The sequence below is a fragment of the Saimiri boliviensis genome, chromosome 2, assembly GCF_048565385.1.
Source record: "Saimiri boliviensis isolate mSaiBol1 chromosome 2, mSaiBol1.pri, whole genome shotgun sequence".
NCBI classification, from domain to species: domain Eukaryota; kingdom Metazoa; phylum Chordata; class Mammalia; order Primates; family Cebidae; genus Saimiri; species Saimiri boliviensis.
The window spans coordinates 109,563,446-109,584,923 of NC_133450.1; the positions used below are offsets into that span (position 1 = coordinate 109,563,446).

Sequence of the window (21,478 nt, forward strand, 5' to 3'; positions counted from 1 at the left end):
GTTAATTTTAAAAATACATATACAACCCTTAGCTGTATGTTGGAAAATAACACAAGTACACCCACAAGCTGTGTTATTTTCAAAAATACAAATACAACCCAAAGCTGTATATCGGAAAATAATACAAGTACACCCACAAGATATGTTATTTTCAAAAATGCAAATACAACCCTTAGCTGTATCTTTGAAAATAATACAAATACACCCCCCAAGCTGTGTTATTTTCAAAAATTCAAATACAACCCTTAGCTGTATCTCGGAAAATAATACAAATACACCCCAAAATTGTGTAATTTTCAAAAATACAAATACAACCCTTAACTGTATCTCGGAAAATAATACAAATACAGCCCCAAGCTGCGTTATTTTCAAAAATACAAACACAACACCTAGATGTATCTAAGAAAATAATACAAATAAACCCCCAAGCTGCGTGATTTTCAAAAATACAAATAAAACCCTTAGCTCTATCTCGGAAAATAATACAAATACACCCCCAAGCTGCGTTATTTTCAAATATACAAATACAACCCTTAGCTGTATCTTAAAAAATAATACAAAAACACTCCCAAGCTGCGTTATTTTCCAACATACAAATACAGCCCTTAGCTGTATCTCGGAAAATAAAACAAATACACCCCCAAGCTGCGTTATTTTCAAAAATACAAATACAAATCTTAGCTGTATTTTGAAAATAATACAAATACACCCCCAATCTGTGTTATTTTCCAAAATACAAATACAACCCTTAGCTGTATCTCGGAATATAATACAAATACACCCCCAAGATGCGTTATTTTCAAAAATACAAACACATCCTTTAGCTGTATCTCGGAAAATAATACAAATACACCACCAAGCTGCGTTATTTTCAAAAATACAAATAAAACCCTTAGCTGTATCTCGGAAAATAATACAAATACACGGACAAGCTGTGTTATTTTCAAAAATACAAATACAACACATAGCTGTATCTTGGAAAAAAATATAAATACATCCCCAAGATGTGTTATTTTCCAAAATACAAAGACATCCCTGAGCAGTATCTCAGATAATAACACAAATACACCCCCAAGGTGTGTTATTTTCAAAAATACAAATACAACCCTGAGATGTATGTCGGAAAATAATACAAATACACCCCCAATCTCGGTTATTTTCAAATATACAAATAAAACCCTTAGCTGTATCTCGGAAAACAATACAAATACACCCCCAAGCTGTATTATTTTCAAAAATACAAATACAACCCTGAGATGTATCTCGGAAAATAATACAAATACACCCACAACCTGTGTTATGTTCCAAAATAGAAATACAACCCTTAGGTGTATCTCGGAAAATAATACAAATACACCCCCAAGCTGTTTTATTTTCAAAAATACAAATACAACACTTTGCTGTATCTCGGAAAATAATAAAAATACACCCCAAAGTTGTGTTATTTTCAAAAATACAAATACGACCCTTAGCTGTATCTTGGAAAATAATACAAATACAACCCCAAGCTCTGTTATTTACAAAAATACAAATAGAACCCTTAGCTCTATCTCGGAAAATAATACAGATACTCCCCCAAGCTCAGTTATTTTCAAAAATACAAAAAAAACCCTTAGCTGTATCTCTGAAAACAATACAAATACACCAAAAAGGTGTGTAATTTTCAAAAATACAAACACAACCCTTAGCTGTATCTCGGAAAATAATACAAATACAGCCCCAAGCTCTGTTATTTTCAAAAATGCAAATACAACCCTCAGCTGTATCTCGGAAAATAATACAAATACACCCCCATGCTGTGTTATTTTCAAAAATACAAATACAGCCCTTAGCTGTATCTCAGAAAATAATACAAATACACCCCCATGCTCGGTTATTTTCAAAAATAAAAATACAACCCTTAGCTGTACCTCTGAAAATAATACAAATACACCCCCAAGCTGCGTTATTTTCAAAAATACAAATACAACCCTGAGCTTTATATCGGAAAATAATACAACAACAACCCCAAGCTGTGTTATATTCAAAAATACAAATACAGCCCTTAGCTGTGTTCTGAAAATAATACAAATACACCGACAAGCTCGGTTATTTTCAAAAATAAAAATAAAGCCCTTACCCATATCTCGGAAAATAATACAAATACACCCCCAAGCTGTGTTATTTTCAAAAATACAAATACAACCCTGAGCTATATATCAGAAAATAATACAAAAACACCCCCAATCTGTGTTATTTTCAAAAATACAAATACAACCCTTACCTGTATCTCAGAAAATAAAACAAATACACCCCCAAACTGCGTTATTTTCAAAAATACAAATACAACCCTTATCTGTATCTCGGAAAATAATACACATACACCTCCAAACTGTGTTATTTTCAAAAATACAAATAAAACCCTTAGCCGTATCTTGAAAAATAATACAGATACATTCCCAAGCTGTGTTATTTTCAAAAATACAAATACAACCCTTAGCCGTATCTTGGAAAATAATACAGATACACACCCAAGCTGTGTTATTTTCAAAAATACAAATACAACCCTTAGCTGTATCTTGGAAAATAATACAGATACACCTTCAAGCTGTGTTATTTTCAAAAATGCAAATAAAACCCTTAGCTGTATCTTTGAAAATAATACAAATACAGCCCCAAGCTGTGTTATTTTCAAAAATACAAATACATCTCTTAGCTGTATCTTGGAAAATAATACAAATACACCCCCAAGCTGTGTTATTTTCAAAAATACAAATACAACCCTCAGCTGTATCTTGGAAAATAATACAAATACACCCCCAAGCTGTGTTATTTTCAAAAATACAAATACAACCCTCAGCTGTATCTTGGAAAATAATACAAATACAACCCCAAGCTGTGTAATTGTCAAAAATACAAATACAACCCTTAGCTGTATCTTGGAAAATAATACAAATACACCCCCAAGCTGTTTTATTGTCAAAAATACAAATACAACCCTTAGCTGTATCTTGGAAAATAATACAAATACACCCCCAAGCTGTGTTATTTTCAAAAATACAAATACAACCCTTAGCTGTATCTTGGAAAATAATACAGATACACCTTCAAGCTGTGTTATTTTCAAAAATACAAATACAACCCTTAGCTGTATCTTGGAAAATAATACAAATACACCCCCAAGCTGTGTTATTTTCAAAAATACAAATAAAACCCTTAGCTGTATGTTGGAAAATAATACAAATACACAACCAATCTGTGGTATTTTCAGAAATACAAATACAACCCTTAGCTGTGTCTTGGAAAATAATACAAATACACCCCCAGGTTGTGTTTTTTTTCAAAAATACAAATACATCCCTTAGCTGTATCTTGGAAAATAATACAAATACACCCCCTGGCTGTGTTATTTTCAAAAATACAAATACAACCCTTAGCTGTATCTTTGAAAATAATACAAATACATCCCCAGGCTGTGTTATTTTCAAAAATACAAATAGTACCCTTAGCTCTATCTTGGAAAATAATGCAAATACACCCCCAGGCTGTGTTATTTTCAAAAATACAAATACAAACCTGAGCTGTATCTTGGAAAATAAATCAAATGCACCCCCAGGCTCTTATTTTCAAAAATACAAATACAGCCCTAAGCTGTATCTTGGAAAATAATACAAATACACCCCCAGACTGTGTTATTTTCAAAAATACAAATAAAACCCTTAGCTGTATCTTTGAAAATAATACAAATACCCACCCAGGCTGTGTTATTTTCAAAAATACAAATACAACCCTTAGATGTATATTTGAAAATAATACAAATACCCCCAGGCTCTGTTATATTCAAAAATACAAATACAGTCCTTAGCTGTATCTTTGAAAATAATACAAATACCCCCACTGGCTGTGTTATTTTCAAAAATACAAATACAACCCTTAGTTGTATTTTTGAAAATAATACAAATATCCCCCCAGGCTGTGTTACTTTCAAAAATACAAATACAACCCTTAGCTTTATCTTGTAAAATAATACAAATACACCCCCAATCTGCATTATTTTCAAACATACAAATGCAACGCTTAGCTCTATCTTGGAAAATAATTCAAATACACCACCAATCTGTGTTATTTTCAAAATTACAAATACAACCCTTAGCTGTATCTTGGAAAATAATACAAATACACCCCGAAGCTGTGTTATTTTCAAAAATACAAATACAAACCTTAGCTGTATCTCGGAAAATAGTACAAATACACCCCCTAGCTGTGTTATTTTCAAAAATACAAATACATCCCTTAGCTGTATCTTGGAAAATAATACAAATACACCCCCAAGCTGTGTTATTTTCAAAAATACAAATACAAACCTTAGCTGTTTCTCGGAAAATAATTAATTACACCCCCAAGCTCTTTTATTTTCAAAATTACAAATACAACCCTCAGCTGTATCTTGGAAAATAATACAAACACACCCCCAAACTGTGTTACTTTCAAAAATACAAATACAACCCTTAGCTGTATCTTAGAAAACAATACAAATACACCCCCAAGCTGTGTTATTTTCCAAAATACAAATACAACCCTTAGCTGTATCTCAGAAAACAATACAAATACACCCCAAAGCTGTGTTATTTTCAAAAATACAAATACAACCCTTAGCTGTATCTCGGAAAATAATACAAATAGACCCCCAAGTTGTGTTATTTTCAAAAATACAAATACAACCGTTAGCTGTATCTCGGAAAATATTACAAATACACCCCCAAGAACTGTTATTTTCAAAAATATAAATACAACTCTTAGCTGTATCTCGGAAAATAATACAAATACACACACAAGCTGCGTTATTTTCAAAAATACAAATACAAGCCTTAGGTGTATCTCGGAAAATAATAAAAAACACCCCGAAGCTGCGTTATTTTCCAAAATACAAATACAACCCTTAGCTGTATCTCGGAAAATAATACAAAGACACACCCAAGCTGCGTTATTTTCAAAAATACAAATACAAACCATAGTTGTATCTCTGAAAATAATACAAATACACCCCCAAGCTCTGTTATTTTCAAAAATACAAATAAAACCCTTAGCTGTATCTCGGAAAATAATACAAATACACTCCCAAGCTGAGTTATTTCTAAAAATAGAAATACAACCCTTACCTGTATCTCGGAAAATAATACAATTGCACCCCCAAGCTGTGTTATTTTAAAAAATACAAATACAACTCTTAGCTGTATCTCGGAAAATAATACATATACACCCCCATGCTGTGTTATTTTCCAAAATACAAATAAAACCCTGAGCTCTATCTCAGATAATAATAGAAATACACCCCCAAGCTGTGTTATTTTCAAAAATACAAATACAACACATAGCTGTATCTCGGAAAATAATACGAATACACCCCCAAGCTGTGTTATTTTCAAAAATACAAATACAATCCTTTGCTGTATCTAGGAAAATAATACAAATACACCACCAAGCTGTGTTATTTTCAAAAATACAAATACAACCCTGAGCTGTAACTCAGAAAATAATACAAATATACTTCCAAGCTGTGTTATTTTCAAGAATACAAATAAAATCCTGAGCTATATCTCGGAAAATAATTCAATAACACCCCCAAGCTGTGTTATTTTCAAAAATACAAATACTACCCTTAGCTGTATCTCGGAAAATAATACAAATACACCTACAAGCTCTGTTATTTTCAAAAATACGAATAAAACCCTTAGCTGTATCTCAGAAAATAATACAAATACACCCCCATTCTGTGTTATTTTGAAAAATGGAAAAACAAACCTTAGCTGTATCTTGGAAAATAATACAAAAACACCTCCAAGCTGTGTTATTTTCAAAAACACAAATACAACCCTTAGCTGTATCTCTGAAAATAATACAAATACACCCCCAAGCTGTGTTATTTTCCAAAATACAAATACAAAGCTTAGCTTAATCTTGGAAAATAATACAAATACACCCGCAAGCAGTGTTATTTTGAAAAATACAAATAAAACCCTGAGCTGTATCTCGGAAAATAATACAAATACACACACAAGCTGTGTTATTTTCAAAAATACAAATACAATCCATAACTATATCTTGGATAATAATACAAATACACCCCCAAGATGTGTTATTTTCAAAAATACAAATACAAACCTTAGCTGTTTCTCGGAAAATAATTAATTACACCCCCAAGCTGTTTTATTTTCAAAATTACAAATACAACCCTCAGGTGTATCTTGGAAAATAATACAAACACACCCCCAAACTGTGTTACTTTCAAAAATACAAATACAACCCTTAGCTGTATCTTAGAAAACAATACAAATACACCCCCAAGCTGTGTTATTTTCCAAAATACAAATACAACCCTTAGCTGTATCTCAGAAAACAATACAAATACACCCCAAAGCTGTGTTATTTTCAAAAATACAAATACAACCCTTAGCTGTATCTCGGAAAATAATACAAATACACCCCCAAGTTGGGTTATTTTCAAAAATACAAATACAACCGTTAGCTGTATCTCGGAAAATACTACAAATAAACCCCCAAGAACTGTTATTTTCAAAAATACAAATACAACTCTTAGCTGTATCTCGGAAAATAATACAAATACACACACAAGCTGCGTTATTTTCAAAAATACAAATACAAGCCTTAGGTGTATCTCGGAAAATAATAAAAAACACCCCGAAGCTGCGTTATTTTCCAAAATACAAATACAACCCTTAGCTGTATCTCGGAAAATAATACAAAGACACACCCAAGCTGCGTTATTTTCAAAAATACAAATACAAACCATAGTTGTATCTCTGAAAATAATACAAATACACCCCCAAGCTCTGTTATTTTCAAAAATACAAATAAAACCCTTAGCTGTATCTCGGAAAATAATACAAATAGACTCCCAAGCTGAGTTATTTCTAAAAATAGAAATACAACCCTTACCTGTATCTCGGAAAATAATACAATTACACCCCCAAGCTGTGTTATTTTAAAAAATACAAATACAACTCTTAGCTGTATCTCGGAAAATAATACAAATACACCCCCATGCTGTGTTATTTTCCAAAATACAAATAAAACCCTGAGCTCTATCTCAGATAATAATAGAAATACACCCCCAAGCTGTGTTATTTTCAAAAATACAAATACAACACATAGCTGTATCTCGGAAAATAATACGAATACACCCCCAAGCTGTGTTATTTTCAAAAATACAAATACAATCCTTTGCTGTATCTAGGAAAATAATACAAATACACCACCAAGCTGTGTTATTTTCAAAAATACAAATACAACCCTGAGCTGTAACTCAGAAAATAATACAAATATACTTCCAAGCTGTGTTATTTTCAAGAATACAAATAAAATCCTGAGCTATATCTCGGAAAATAATTCAATAACACCCCCAAGCTGTGTTATTTTCAAAAATACAAATACTACCCTTAGCTGTATCTCGGAAAATAATACAAATACACCTACAAGCTCTGTTATTTTCAAAAATACGAATAAAACCCTTAGCTGTATCTCAGAAAATAATACAAATACACCCCCATTCTGTGTTATTTTGAAAAATGGAAAAACAAACCTTAGCTGTATCTTGGAAAATAATACAAAAACACCTCCAAGCTGTGTTATTTTCAAAAACACAAATACAACCCTTAGCTGTATCTCTGAAAATAATACAAATACACCCCCAAGCTGTGTTATTTTCCAAAATACAAATACAAAGCTTAGCTTAATCTTGGAAAATAATACAAATACACCCGCAAGCAGTGTTATTTTGAAAAATACAAATAAAACCCTGAGCTGTATCTCGGAAAATAATACAAATACACACACAAGCTGTGTTATTTTCAAAAATACAAATACAATCCATAACTATATCTTGGAAAATAATACAAATACACCCCCAAGCTGTGTTATTTTCAAAAATACAAATATAACCCTGAGCTGTATCTCGGATAATAATACAAATACACCCCCAAGCTGTGTTGTTTTCAAAAATACAAATACAACCCATAGCTGTATCTCGGAAAATAATACAAATACACCCACAAGCTGTGTTATTTTCAAAAATACAAATAAAACTTTAGCGGTATCTCGGAAAATAATACAAATTCACCCCCAAGCTGTGTTTTTTTCAAAAATGCAATACAACCCTGAGCTGTAACTTGGAAAATAATACAAATACAAACACAAGCTGTGTTATTTTCAAAAATACAAATACAACCATGAGCTGTATCTCGGAAAATAATACAAAAACACCCCCAAGCTGTGTTATTTTCAAAAATACAAATACTACCCTTAGCTGTATCTCGGAAAATAATACAAATACACCTACAAGCTCTGTTATTTTCAAAAATACAAATAAAACCCTTAGCTGTATCTCAGAAAATAGTACATATACACGCCAAAGCTGTGTTATTTTCAAAAATGCAAATACAACCCTTAGCTGTATCTCGGAAAATAATACAAATACACCCCCAAGTTGTGTTATTTTCAAAAATACAAATACAACCGTTAGCTGTATCTCGGAAAATAATACAAATACACCCCAAAGCTGTGTTATTTTCAAAAATACATATACAACCCTTAGCTGTATCTCGGAAAATAATACAAATACACCCAAAAACTGTGTTATTTTCAAAAATACAAATACAACCGTGAGCTGTATCTCGGAAAATAATACAAATACACCCCCAAGCTCTGTTATTTTCAAAAATACAAATAAAACCCTTAGCAGTATCTCGGAAAATAATACAAATACACCCCCAAGTTGTGTTATTTTCAAAAATACAAATACATCCCTTAGCTGTATCTCGGAAAATAATACAAATACACTCGCAAGATGTGTTATTTTCCAAAATACAAATACAAACCTTAGCTTTATCTTGGAAAATAACACAAATACACGCCCAAGCTGTGTTATTTTCAAAAATACAAATACAACTCTTAGCTGTATCTCGGAAAATAATACAAATACACTTCCAAGCTGTGTTATTTTCAAAAATTCAAATCGAACCCTGAGCTGTATCTCGGAAAATAATACAAATACACCCCCAAGCTGTGTTACCTTAAAAAAATACAAACACAACCCTTAGCTGTATCATGGAAAATAATACAAATAAAACGCCAAGCTCCGTTAGTTTCAAAAATGCAAATACAACCCTGAGCTTTAACTCGGAAAATAATACAAATATACACCCAAGCTTTGTTATTTTCAAAAATACAAATATAACCATGAGCTGTATCTCGGAAAAAAATACAAATACATCCCCAAGCTGTGTTATTTTCAAAAATACAAATACAGCCCTTAGCTGTGTCTCGGAAAATAATACAAATACACCCACAAGCTCGGTTATTTTGAAAAATACAAATACAGCCCTTACCTGTATCTCGGAAAATAATACAAATACACACCCAAGCAGTGTTATTTTCAAAAATACAAATACAACCCTGAGCTGTATCTCGGAAAATAATACAAATACACCCCCAAGCTCGGTTATTTTCAAAAATACAAATAAAACCCTTAGCTGTACCTCTGAAAATAATACAAATACACCCCCAAGCTGCGTTATTTTCAAAAATACAAATACAACCCTGAGCTTTATATCGGAAAATAATACAAAAACAACCCCAAGCTGTGTTATATTCAAAAATACAAATACAGCCCTTAGCTGTGTTCTGAAAATAATACAAATACTCCGACAAGCTCGGTTATTTTCAAAAATACAAATAAAGCCCTTACCCGTATCTCGGAAAATAATACAAATACACCCCCAAGCTGTGTTATTTTCAAAAATACAAATACAACCCTGAGCTATATATCAGAAAATAATAGAAAAACACCCCCAATGTGTGTTATTTTCAAAAATACAAATACAACCCTTACCTGTATCTCAGAAAATAAAACAAATACACCCCCAAACTGCGTTATTTTCAAAAATTCAAATACAACCCTTATCTGTATCTCGGAAAATAATACAAATACACCTCCAAACTGTGTTATTTTCAAAAATACAAATAAAACCCTTAGCCGTATCTTGAAAAATAATACAGATACATTCCCAAGCTGTGTTATTTTCAAAAATACAAATACAACCCTTAGCCGTATCTTGGAAAATAATACAGATACACACCCAAGCTGTGTTATTTTCAAAAATACAAATACAACCCTTAGCTGTATCTTGGAAAATAATACAGATACACCTTCAAGCTGTGTTATTTCCAAAAATGCAAATAAAACCCTTAGCTGTATCTTTGAAAATAATACAAATACAGCCCCAAGCTGTGTTATTTTCAAAAATACAAATACATCTCTTAGCTGTATCTTGGAAAATAATACAAATACACCCCCAAGCTGTGTTATTTTCAAAAATACAAATACAACCCTCAGCTGTATCTTGGAAAATAATACAAATACACCCCCAAGCTGTGTTATTTTCAAAAATACAAATACAACCCTCAGCTGTATCTTGGAAAATAATACAAATACACCCCCAAGCTGTTTTATTGTCAAAAATACAAATACAACCCTTAGCTGTATCTTGGAAATAATACAAATACACCCCCAAGCTGTGTTATTTTCAAAAATACAAATACAACCCTTAGCTGTATCTTGGAAAATAATACAGATACACCTTCAAGCTGTGTTATTTTCAAAAATACAAATACAACCCTTAGCTTTATCTTGGAAAATAATACAAATACACCCCCAAGCTGTGTTATTTTCAAAAATACAAATAAAACCCTCAGCTGTATGTTGGAAAATAATACAAATACACCCCCAATCTGTGGTATTTTCAGAAATACAAATACAACCGTTAGCTGTATCTTGGAAAATAATACAAATACACCTCCAGGCTGTGTTATTTTCAAAAATACAAATACAACCCTTAGCTGTATTTTGGAAAATAATACAAATACACCCCCAGGCTGTGTTATTTTCAAAAATACAAATACAACCCTTAGCTGTGTCTTGGAAAATAATACAAATACACCCCCAGGTTGTGTTTTTTTTCAAAAATACAAATACATCCCTTAGCTGTATCTTGGAAAATAATACAAATACACCCCCTGGCTGTGTTATTTTCAAAAATACAAATACAACCCTTAGCTGTATCTTTGAAAATAATACACGTACCCCCCCAGGCTGTGTTATTTTCAAAAATACAAATACAACCCTTAGCTGTATCTTGGAAAATAATACAAATACACCCCCAATCTGCATTATTTTCAAACATACAAATGCAACGCTTAGCTCTATCTTGGAAAATAATTCAAATACACCACGAATCTGTGTTATTTTCAAAATTACAAATACAACCCTTAGCTGTATCTTGGAAAATAATACAAATACACCCCGAAGCTGTGTTATTTTCAAAAATACAAATACAAACCTTAGCTGTATCTCGGAAAATAGTACAAATACACCCCCTAGCTGTGTTATTTTCAAAAATACAAATACATCCCTTAGCTGTATCTTGGAAAATAATACAAATACACCCCCAAGCTGTGTTATTTTCAAAAATACAAATACAACCCTTAGCTGTATCTTAGAAAATAATACAAATCCACCCCCTCCCTGTGTTATTTTCAAAAATACAAATACATCCCTTAGCTGTTTCTTTGAAAATAATACAAATACACCACCCAAGCTGTGTTATTTTCCAAAATACAAATACAACCCTTAGCTGTATCTTTGAAAATAATACAAATACATCACCAAGCTGTGTTATTTTCAAAAATACAAATACTTAAGCACTTAAAGCGGGGACCACTTTACCTGTTTATTCTGAGAAACTTGTCTAGCATTCAAAGCACAGACAGTTTTAGCTGTGTATTTTTAAAAAGTTGTCTCTACCTCCCATAGCTCATGAAGTCAAAACGAGTGATCTGTGTCCCCTTGAGTTGAGCATTCTTTTAGTAAGAAAGGATTAAGTTCTATTTGAATTCTGGAAAACTGCTTCTCATATTGTCAATCAACTGTCATTTTTTGTGTTAATTTCTAGGAGAGGTAATAGAGTCAATCCAAAACCAAATTTGTATTCAACTCCAGATTGACAAGTCAAATCAAGAAAGCAGGCACTGAGCTGGAAGAAGGATCTTTTCCCTGTGGGCCTTAAGGCCCACATAAATCCCTGTGAAGGAATCGGGAAACAGAGACAGAAAGGGACTGGCCTAAGGCTTGTCACTTGAAGGTGCCTGGCATACTGACTGGCAGAGGGCTGGAAATCAAATCCAAATCTTCGGACATGTAATTTCACAGGGTGCGCCGCCTCCCCCAGGCCCAAAGTGACACTTCAATGGCTTAACGAGAGCTTGACGGGATTGATGTCAGCATGAAAAGACATTAGATTCCATCGGACGTGTCTTGGGCCCATTGTCTCTAAGGAGAATGTGCCTGGTTCAAATTCTCACTTTGCTTCTCACCTGAGAGGTGTGGCCTCAGTGGTCAATGGGAAATGAGCTGGTTTCAGTCACCACCCTCTCACTCATCATCAAGAAAATTTCCTTCAACCATACATGGATTGTATTTTCAGGAGTGCTGGGCTTCATCCACGGTTCTGAGTAACATGCTAAAAGAGGAAAAAAGATTTGCTGCTCAGGAATGGAAACAGAAACACAGACACACACACACACACACACACACACACACACACACACACACACACAAAGTGACACAAAAAAAAACCCAAACACAGGCCGCACAAACTACTGCTCGTGTTCAGCAAAATGCTTAGTGGTATGAGGTGGGCTTTGAACCTGTCCATGCTCCAAAGGAAGACACACCTTTCGCTATTTCACCCGACTATTCTTGTAGGAAATGTGAATAATTCTTTCAGGCATGGCTCATGATGCCAGGGACCACTCTCATTTCACCCTCAGAGGTAGACAAGAGGACTGCAAAGGACTCAGGTGTCGTCCCTGCTGACTGAAGAGGACTCCCATTTCCCCTCGAACCCAAAGTCACAGCAAAAGTAGCTTTCTCTTTGAAGAGCACACAACTTTTTCAAAATACGCAGCTAAAACGGTCCCTGATTTAAGTACTAAAGCACTTAAAGGGGGACCGTTTTAGCTGTGTATTCTGAAAAACTTGTCTAGCATTCAAAGCACGGACAGTTTTAGCTGTGTGTTTTGAAAAAGTTGTCTCTACCTGCCATATGTCATGAAGTCAAAACGAGTGATCTGTGTCCCCTTGAGTTGAGCATTCTTTGAGTAAGAAAGGATTAAGTTCTATTTGAATTCTGGAAAACTGCTTCTCCTTTTGTCAATCAACGGTCAGTTTTTTGTGTCCATTTCTAGGAGAGGTAATAGAGTCGATCCAAAACCAAAGGTGTATTCAAGTCCAGATTGACAAGTCAAATCAAGAAAGCCGGCACTGAGCTGGAAGAGGGATCTTTTCCCAGTGGGCCTCAAGGCCCACATAAATCCCTGTGAAGGATTTGGGAAACAGAGACAGAAAGGGACTCGCCTAAGTCTTGTCACTTGAAAGTGCCTGGCAGACTGACTGGCAGAGGGCTGGAAATCAAATCCAAATCTTAAGACGTGTAATTCCACAGGGTGCACTGCCTCCCCCAGGCCCAATGTGACACTTCAATGGCTTAACGAGAGCTTGAAAGGATTGATGTCAACATGAAAAGACATTAGATTCCATCGGACGTGTCTTGGGCCCATTGTCTCTAAGGAGAATGTGCGTGGTTCAAATTCTCACTTTGCTTCTCACCTGAGAGATGTGGCCTCAGTGGTCAATGGGAAATGAACTGATTTCAGTCACCACCCTCTCACTCATCATCAAGAAAAATTCCTTCAACCATACATGGATTGTGTTTTCTGGAGTGCTGGGCTACACCCACGGTTCTGAGTAACATGCTAAAAGAGGAAAAATGATTTGCTGCTTAGGAATGGAGACAGAAACACAGACAAACACACACACACACACAGAGTGACACAAAAATCACCCAAACACAGGCCGCACACACAACTGCTCGTGTTCAGCAAAATACTTAGTGGTATGAGGTGGGCTTTGAACCCGTCCATGCTGCAAAGGAAGACACACCTTTCGCTATTTCACCCGTCTATTCTCGTAGGGAATGTGAATAATTCTTTCAGACATGGCTCATGATGACAGGGACCACTCTCATTTCACCCTCAGAGGCAGACAAGAGGACTGCAAAGGACTCAGGTGTCATCCCTGCTGACTGAAGAGGACTCCCATTTCCCCTCGAACCCAAAGTCACAGCAAAAGTAGCTTTCTCTTTGAAGAGCACACATCTTTTTCAAAACACACAGCTAAAACGGTCCCCGCTTTAAGTGTTACAGAAAAAAAAAAATACTTAGGAATATATCTAACAAAAGGGTGGACAGACCTCTAGTAGGAAAACTACATAACACGGATGAAAGAAAACATAGATGACACAAAGAAATGAAAACACATCACATGTCCCTGGATGGGTAGAATCAATATTGTAAAAATGAGCATACTGCAATGTACAATACCAAAACAGCATGGTACTGGTATAAAAACAGGCACGTAGATCAATGGGAACAGAATAGAAAATCCAGAAATAAAACCAAATACTTACAGCCAACTGATCTTCAGTAAAGCAAGCAAAAACATCAAGTGGAGAAAGGACACCCTTTTCAACAAATGGTGCTGAGATAACTGGCCAGCCACATGTAGGAGAATAAAGCTGAATCCTCATCTCTCACCTTATACAAAAATGAACTCAGGACAGATTAAAGACTTAAACCTAAAACCTGAAACTATAAAAATTCCAGAAGATAACACTGGAAGAAACCTTTTAGGCATTGGCTTAGGCAAAGATTTTATGACTAAAAACCCAAAAGCAATTGCAACATAAACAAAGATAAATAGCTGAGAGATAACTAAAGAGCTTTTGCATGGCAAAAATAACATTCAGCAGAATAAACAGTAAACTCACAGAGTGAGAGAAAATGTTCACAATATATACTTCTGACAAAGGACTCATATCCAGAATCCACAACAAACTCAAACAAATCAGTAAGAAAAATTCAATCAACCCCATCCAAAAGTGGGCTAAGACATGAATAGACAATTCTCCAAAGAAGACATACAAATGGCTAGCAAATAATTTAATAAATGCTCAACATCACTAATGATGTGGGAAATGTAAATCAAAACAACAATGCAATACCACCTTACTCCTGCAAGAATGGTCATAATCAAAGAATGTAAAAACAACAACAACAACAACAACAACAGTAGATGTTGGCACGGTTGTGGCAATTAGGGAACACTTCTACACTGCTAGAAGAAATATAAACTAGTACGGCCACTACGGAAAACAGGGTGGAGTTCCTTAAAGAACTAAAAGTAGAATTACCATTTGATCAAGCAATACCACTACTGGATATCTACTCAGAAAAAAAGTCATTATTTGAGAAAAGATACTTGCACATGCATGTTTATAGCAACACAATTCACGACTGCAAAATCATGGGACCAACCCAAATACCCATCAATAAATGAGTGGATAAAGAACCTGGCATACATATACATGATGGAATACTACTCGGCCAAAAAAGGAATAAATTAGCAGCATTTGCCATAACCTAGATGAGATTAGTGACTTATTCTAGTGAAGCGACTCGAGAATGGAAAACCAAATATTGTATGTTCTCACTGATATGCGGGAACTAAGCTATGAGTACACAAAGGCTTAAGAATGACACAGTGGACTTCGATGACTTGGTGGAGGGGGGGAGGCACAAGGGACAAAAGCAACAAATACAATGCCGTGTATACTGCTCAGGCGATGGGTGCACTAGGATCTCACACATTACTAAAGAATTTACTCATGTAACCAAATACCACCTGCACACCCCAATAACTTGTGGAAAATAAAATAAAATAACAAAGAATCTTTCTATGAAGTATTTGTTATGCACTAGGCATGGTTCTAAGAGGTTTACATATATTGATTTATTTAATATTCTCACCAACCACCCTCAGGGGACACTATTGTCAACCTCATTTTACAGATGAGGGAATGAGACGTAGAAAAGTTAAATTGCTTACTCAATGTTACACATAATATGTGGCAAAGACAAGATTTAAAGTAATTAATAATGTGACCGTATTTTAGGGGAAAGTTCAATTGACTTGAGGAAATAAATGTGAAATGCATCAGCATTTTCTTTGTGTTTCAGCAGATAATGCATTGTGCCTCACTGCCACTGATGAACCACGTAGGAAGCTAGGCGAGAACAAAGCCGTGATTAACCAGCAGTCTGCTGGTCAGGAGAAGGGTGAGAAGGTGCCAGTGGGGTCCTACCCATTCTCTATGAGCTTATCTAGGACTCTCCAATCTCTCTACTTTCTCATTCTGCCTAATACAAAATACATTACAAAACCTGTCTTCCTGAGACTAAAATAATTCACCCATGCTTGGTGTCCAGGGCCCACGTTAATCATGTCTGAAACTTGGTTTAACAAATGCACAATGAATCATCATCGCTTTCATCTCTTTAAACTATGACACAGTCATTAAAACATACCTAACTTGACTTCAAGATGCGCAGGGTAGAGAATCAGAGGGTTGGATGGGCATGGGGAGCTGGGTGCAGGCTCAGTCTCATCTGGCCTTCACTTGCCTTCCTCTAAGCCAGATTGCCTGAGGGGAGGAGCAGTGTAACATCTGCTTCCAGTGATGAAAATCCACCCTACCAACAGAATGGCCATACATTGAGAATAGGGAAGTACTGAGTTCTGAAACTCAGTACTTCATGAGTGAAGACTCATCCCAAACTCCTTCGATGTAAGTTTACTATCTATCTGTGGATGTTATCAGACTACATAATCTTGTAAATTTATTTAGACCATCTTTCCGTTATTTTGAGTGAGTTATGCTTTTTCAATTAGTTGATGGTTGTTTTTTTAAAACTGGGAAGAAATGCAGATAACTGTTTTCTCACCATAAACTGAGCACATATGATGCTTCAAGCCATATAAATGTTTCATGGGTTTTGTGAACTGTACTGGTAGGAAGAGAATTCTGACATGTCACCTCATAATTCTTTGTGTAAAATCAACATGACAACAGCTTGAAATTGAAATCTAAGTTCAAACCTGATTAATAGTTTCATAAAATCTACAGTGGTAGTAAGTGATTGCAGGAAGGAAAAAATTATCTGGGTAGTTTTCAGCCATACTGATGTGTACAATGAATCTAGGGGTGATTAAATGTTAAGTGCATAAACAAATGAGCTAATATGTAAGTGGAATGTTGATAAATTATTGATCGATGGCCTAAATAGTACATACGACTTAGTTATATCACTGACTATCTAGATGATTCTGCTTTCCTGAATTGGTTTTTCTAGCTCCATTCTTTCCAAATCATCAGGAATGCTTGATTTACTACCTGGCTAACCAGGAGCTCACAGGTATCTTCTCATCCTTGAGCCAAGGGCCTTCACTCATCACTGTTTCTTTCCTTGATTATTACTTGCAAGTGATAAATGTACTTGCTTTTCATCATCTCTTCTTCCAATACATGCCCCATGATGAGAAGGACTCAGCCTGGCTTGTTATTCCCATAAGGACAAAGGCCAACTAAAAATAAGAAGCTCGACTCTATGTAAAGGACTGAATTGTGCCCCACACTAAATTTGCATGTGGAAGTCCTACCCTCCAGTGTGACTTTATTGGAAGAGAGGGCCTTTAAAGAGTTAATTAAGGTTAGATGAGATGACAAGGATTGGGCTTCAGTGTGATAAGACTGGTGTTCTTCTAAGAGGAGAAAGAGACACAAGAGATCTCTCTCCCTGTGCATGGGGAAAAGGCCACATGGGAGGGAGTGAAAAGGTAACTGTCTCCAAGATAGGAAGAGCAGTCTCACCAAAAGCCAACCCCACTGGCACCTTCGTCTTAGACTTTCGGCCTCAAGAACAGTGAGGAAATAAATATCTGTTGTTTAACTTACCCAATCTGTAGTATTTTGTTAGAAGCCTATAATTACTAACTGACTCATATATTCTCCATGTTAAAAATAAGAAAAGAAGCACCTTTTGCTTAGGGCGTTTATTTTAGAAAGCTTGTACATCTTTGTCATATTGAAATGTATGTAAATATTCTTAAAAGATAACTTAGTCTCATTAATTTTAAGACCCAAAGATGCTGTTCTGAAAGCCTGGGAATCATCACTTTGAAAATTATCAAGGAAGATAACACCTCCATTTCTCAGGTTCAGTAGGAGGCTGGGAGGGTATGTTCCGCAGGTATCTTACTCCAAGTTGCAAGACAACCTCCTTTTATAAAGACATAAGAAGTTTATTTTTTTCTTTGGAAAAGCCAATTGTCTAACAGAGACGGTTACCCCAATTGCTAAGAACGTTTAAAATGAAAGGTGTGTGACAAATGGGACTGTAAAGTCCCCTTGAGGACAAGTTATTGCTTACCTTGAGAATTTGTATGTTAAAGGTTGTATCTGCTTTTTATATAAAAAGGTGAGAGTTGTTTTTTTTTTTTTTTTCTGTCTTTGCAACTGCTGAGCTGATTTCCTGAGAAGTGCATCTCACTTTGGTTTCATGCTAAAAGAAATAAAGGTTATTCAATTAGAAAAAGAGGAAGTCAAATTGTCTCTATTTGCAGATGACATGATGGTATATTTAAAAGACCCCATTGTCTCAGCCCAAATCTCCTTAAGTTGATAAGCAACTTCAGCAAAGTCTCAGGATACAAAAACAATGTGCAAAAATTATGAGCATTCCTGTACATCAGCAACAGACACACAGAGAGCCAAATCATGAGTGACCTCCCATTCACAGTTGCTACAAAGAGAATAAAATACCTAGAAATACAACTAACAAAACATGTGAAGGACCTCTTCCAAAAGAAGGACAAACCACTGCTTAAGAAAATAAGAGAGGACAGAAACAGATATAAAAACATTTCATACGCATGGTCAGGAGGAATCGATATTGTGAAAATGACCATACTGCCCAAAATAATTTACATATTCAATGCTATCCCCATAAGCTACCAATGACTTTCTTCACAGAATTGGAAAATAAACACCTTCAGCTTTATACGGAACCAAAAGAGAACCTACATAGCCAAGACAATCCTAAGCACACAATTATGGAGACATCATACTACCTGACTTCAAACTGTACTACAAGACCACAGTAATAAAAACACCGTGGTACTGGTACCAATGTAGACCATACGGGACAGAACAGAGGCCTCGAAAGTAACACCACACAGCTACAACTGTCTGATCTTTGACAAACCTGACAAAAACAAGCCATGGGGAAAGGATACCCTAGGTAACAAATGGTGTTGGAAAACTGGCTAGCCACATGCAGAAAGCTGAAACTGGATCCCTTCCTTGCACCTTATATAAAAATCAACTCCGGATGGATTCAAGATTTAAAGATAAGACCTAACACCGTAAAAAACCTAGGCAGTACCATTCTGGACATAAGCATAGGCAAGGACTTCATGACTAAAACAGCAAAAGCAATGGCAACAGAAGCCAAAACAGACAAATGAGATCTAAACTTAAGAACTTCTGCACAGCAAAAGAAATTAGCATTAGAGTGAACTGGCAACCAAAAGAATGGGCAAAAAATTTTGTGACAGAGATGAAGAGACACTTTTCAAAAGAAGACATTCATGCAGCCAACAAACATGAAAAAAAAAGCTCATCATCACTGATAACTAGAGAAATGCATATCAAAACCACTTTGAGGTACCATCTCATGCCAATTAGAATGGCAATCATTAAAAAATCTGGAGACAACAGATGTTGGAGACAATGTGGAGAAACAGGAATGCTTTTACACTGCTGTTGAGAGTGTAAATTGTTCAACCATTGTGGAAGACAGTGTGGTGATTCCTTCAGGATCTAGAAATAGAAATATTGTTGGACCCAGGAATCCCATTATTAGATATGTACCCAAGGGATTATAACACTTTCAATTATAAAGACACGTGTACACATATGTTTATTGTGGCACTGTTTACCATAGCAAGGACTCTGAACTAACCCAAATGCCCATCATAGATAGACTGGACAAGGAAAATATGTCACACATACACCATGGAATACTGTGCAGCCATAAAAAATAACTTCATGTCCTTTGCTGGAACATGGATGAAGCTGAAAACCATCATTCTCAGCAAACTGACACAAGAACAGAAAACCCAACATTGCATGTTCTCACTCATAAGTGGGTGCTGAATAATGAGAACACACAGACACAGGTAGGGGAACATCACACACTGGGGCCCAGGGGCTGAGGGGCGAGGGGAGGAATAGCAGGGTGTGGGCGAATTGGGGAGGGATAGCATTAGGAGAAATACCTAATGTAGATGACGGGGCAATGGATGAAGTAACAACCACCATGGCATGTGTATACCTATTGAACAAGCCTACATGATCTCCATATGTATTGCAGAACTTAAAACATAATATTTTTTTCTAAAATATAAGTGGATGGTGAACAATGAGACCACATGGACACAGGGAGGGGAACATCACACACTGGGGCTTGTGGGTGGTGGGGGAGGGGTGGGGAGGAACAGGCAGGGGTAGGGGGATTGGGAAGGGATAACACGAGAAATACCTAGTGTAGTTGATGGGAGGATCAGATGCAGCAAAGCACCAAGACGTGTGGATACCTATGTAACAAAATGCACGTTCTGCACATGTACCCCGGAAATTAAAGTGTAATAATAGTATTTCTTTCTCTTCTACCTTCGTGGAGAAGTTTTCTTGGTTGGGGGGAGATTTCGTTTTCAATTATGTGTCTCTAACACCTCCCAGTCTCAGTGAGAATGTTAAACATATATACATATATACATATATATGCATATGTATATGTATATATATATATATATTTATATATATATGTATATAAACATCTTCTAAATTAATACTTTATCTCTTCATCTGTATTAGTCCAATTTGCATTGCTGTAATAAAGGGATACCTGAGGCTGGGTAATTTATAGGGAAATGAGGGTGATTAGACTCATGGTTGTGCAGACTGTCCAAGAAGCATGGCACCAGCATCTGCTTCTTGTGAGACCTCAGGGAGCTTACAACCATGGCAGAAGGCAAAGGGGAGCTGGCATCTAACATAGTGAGAGAGGAAGCAAGAGAGAGACAGGGGCAGTATCACACTTTAACAACCAGATCTCAGTGAGTGAAGAGAGCAGGAATTCAGCCATTACTGTGAGGAGGGCACCAAGCCATTCAGGAAGGATCTGCCCGATGAGCCAACACCTCCCTCCCAGCAGGCCCTACCTCCAACACTGGGGATCACATTTCAACATGAGACTTGAAGGGCCCAAACATTCAAACGATATCACCATCTCTGTTACTACTGTATCTACACAGGTAATGAGGGGTTCTGTTAGACTTCATTACATCTTAATTCTGCTGCCCATATCAGATAAACAATGGTAGGCTGGTAATGAGGAATCAGAAGTA

At 35.7% G+C, this 21,478-nt stretch overlaps 1 long non-coding RNA gene across 2 annotated transcripts in view; it reads right to left on the reverse strand.

The window, feature by feature from the left end:
* Window positions 1-18,471: 18,471 nt before the first annotated feature.
* Window positions 18,472-21,478, reverse strand: part of LOC141582736 (uncharacterized) — a 29,277-nt gene continuing 26,270 nt past the window's right edge. For both annotated transcript variants that reach the window (XR_012515611.1, XR_012515610.1), the window contains one exon: window positions 18,472-18,570. This is a non-coding gene — a long non-coding RNA (uncharacterized LOC141582736). The remainder of the gene's footprint in view (window positions 18,571-21,478) is intronic.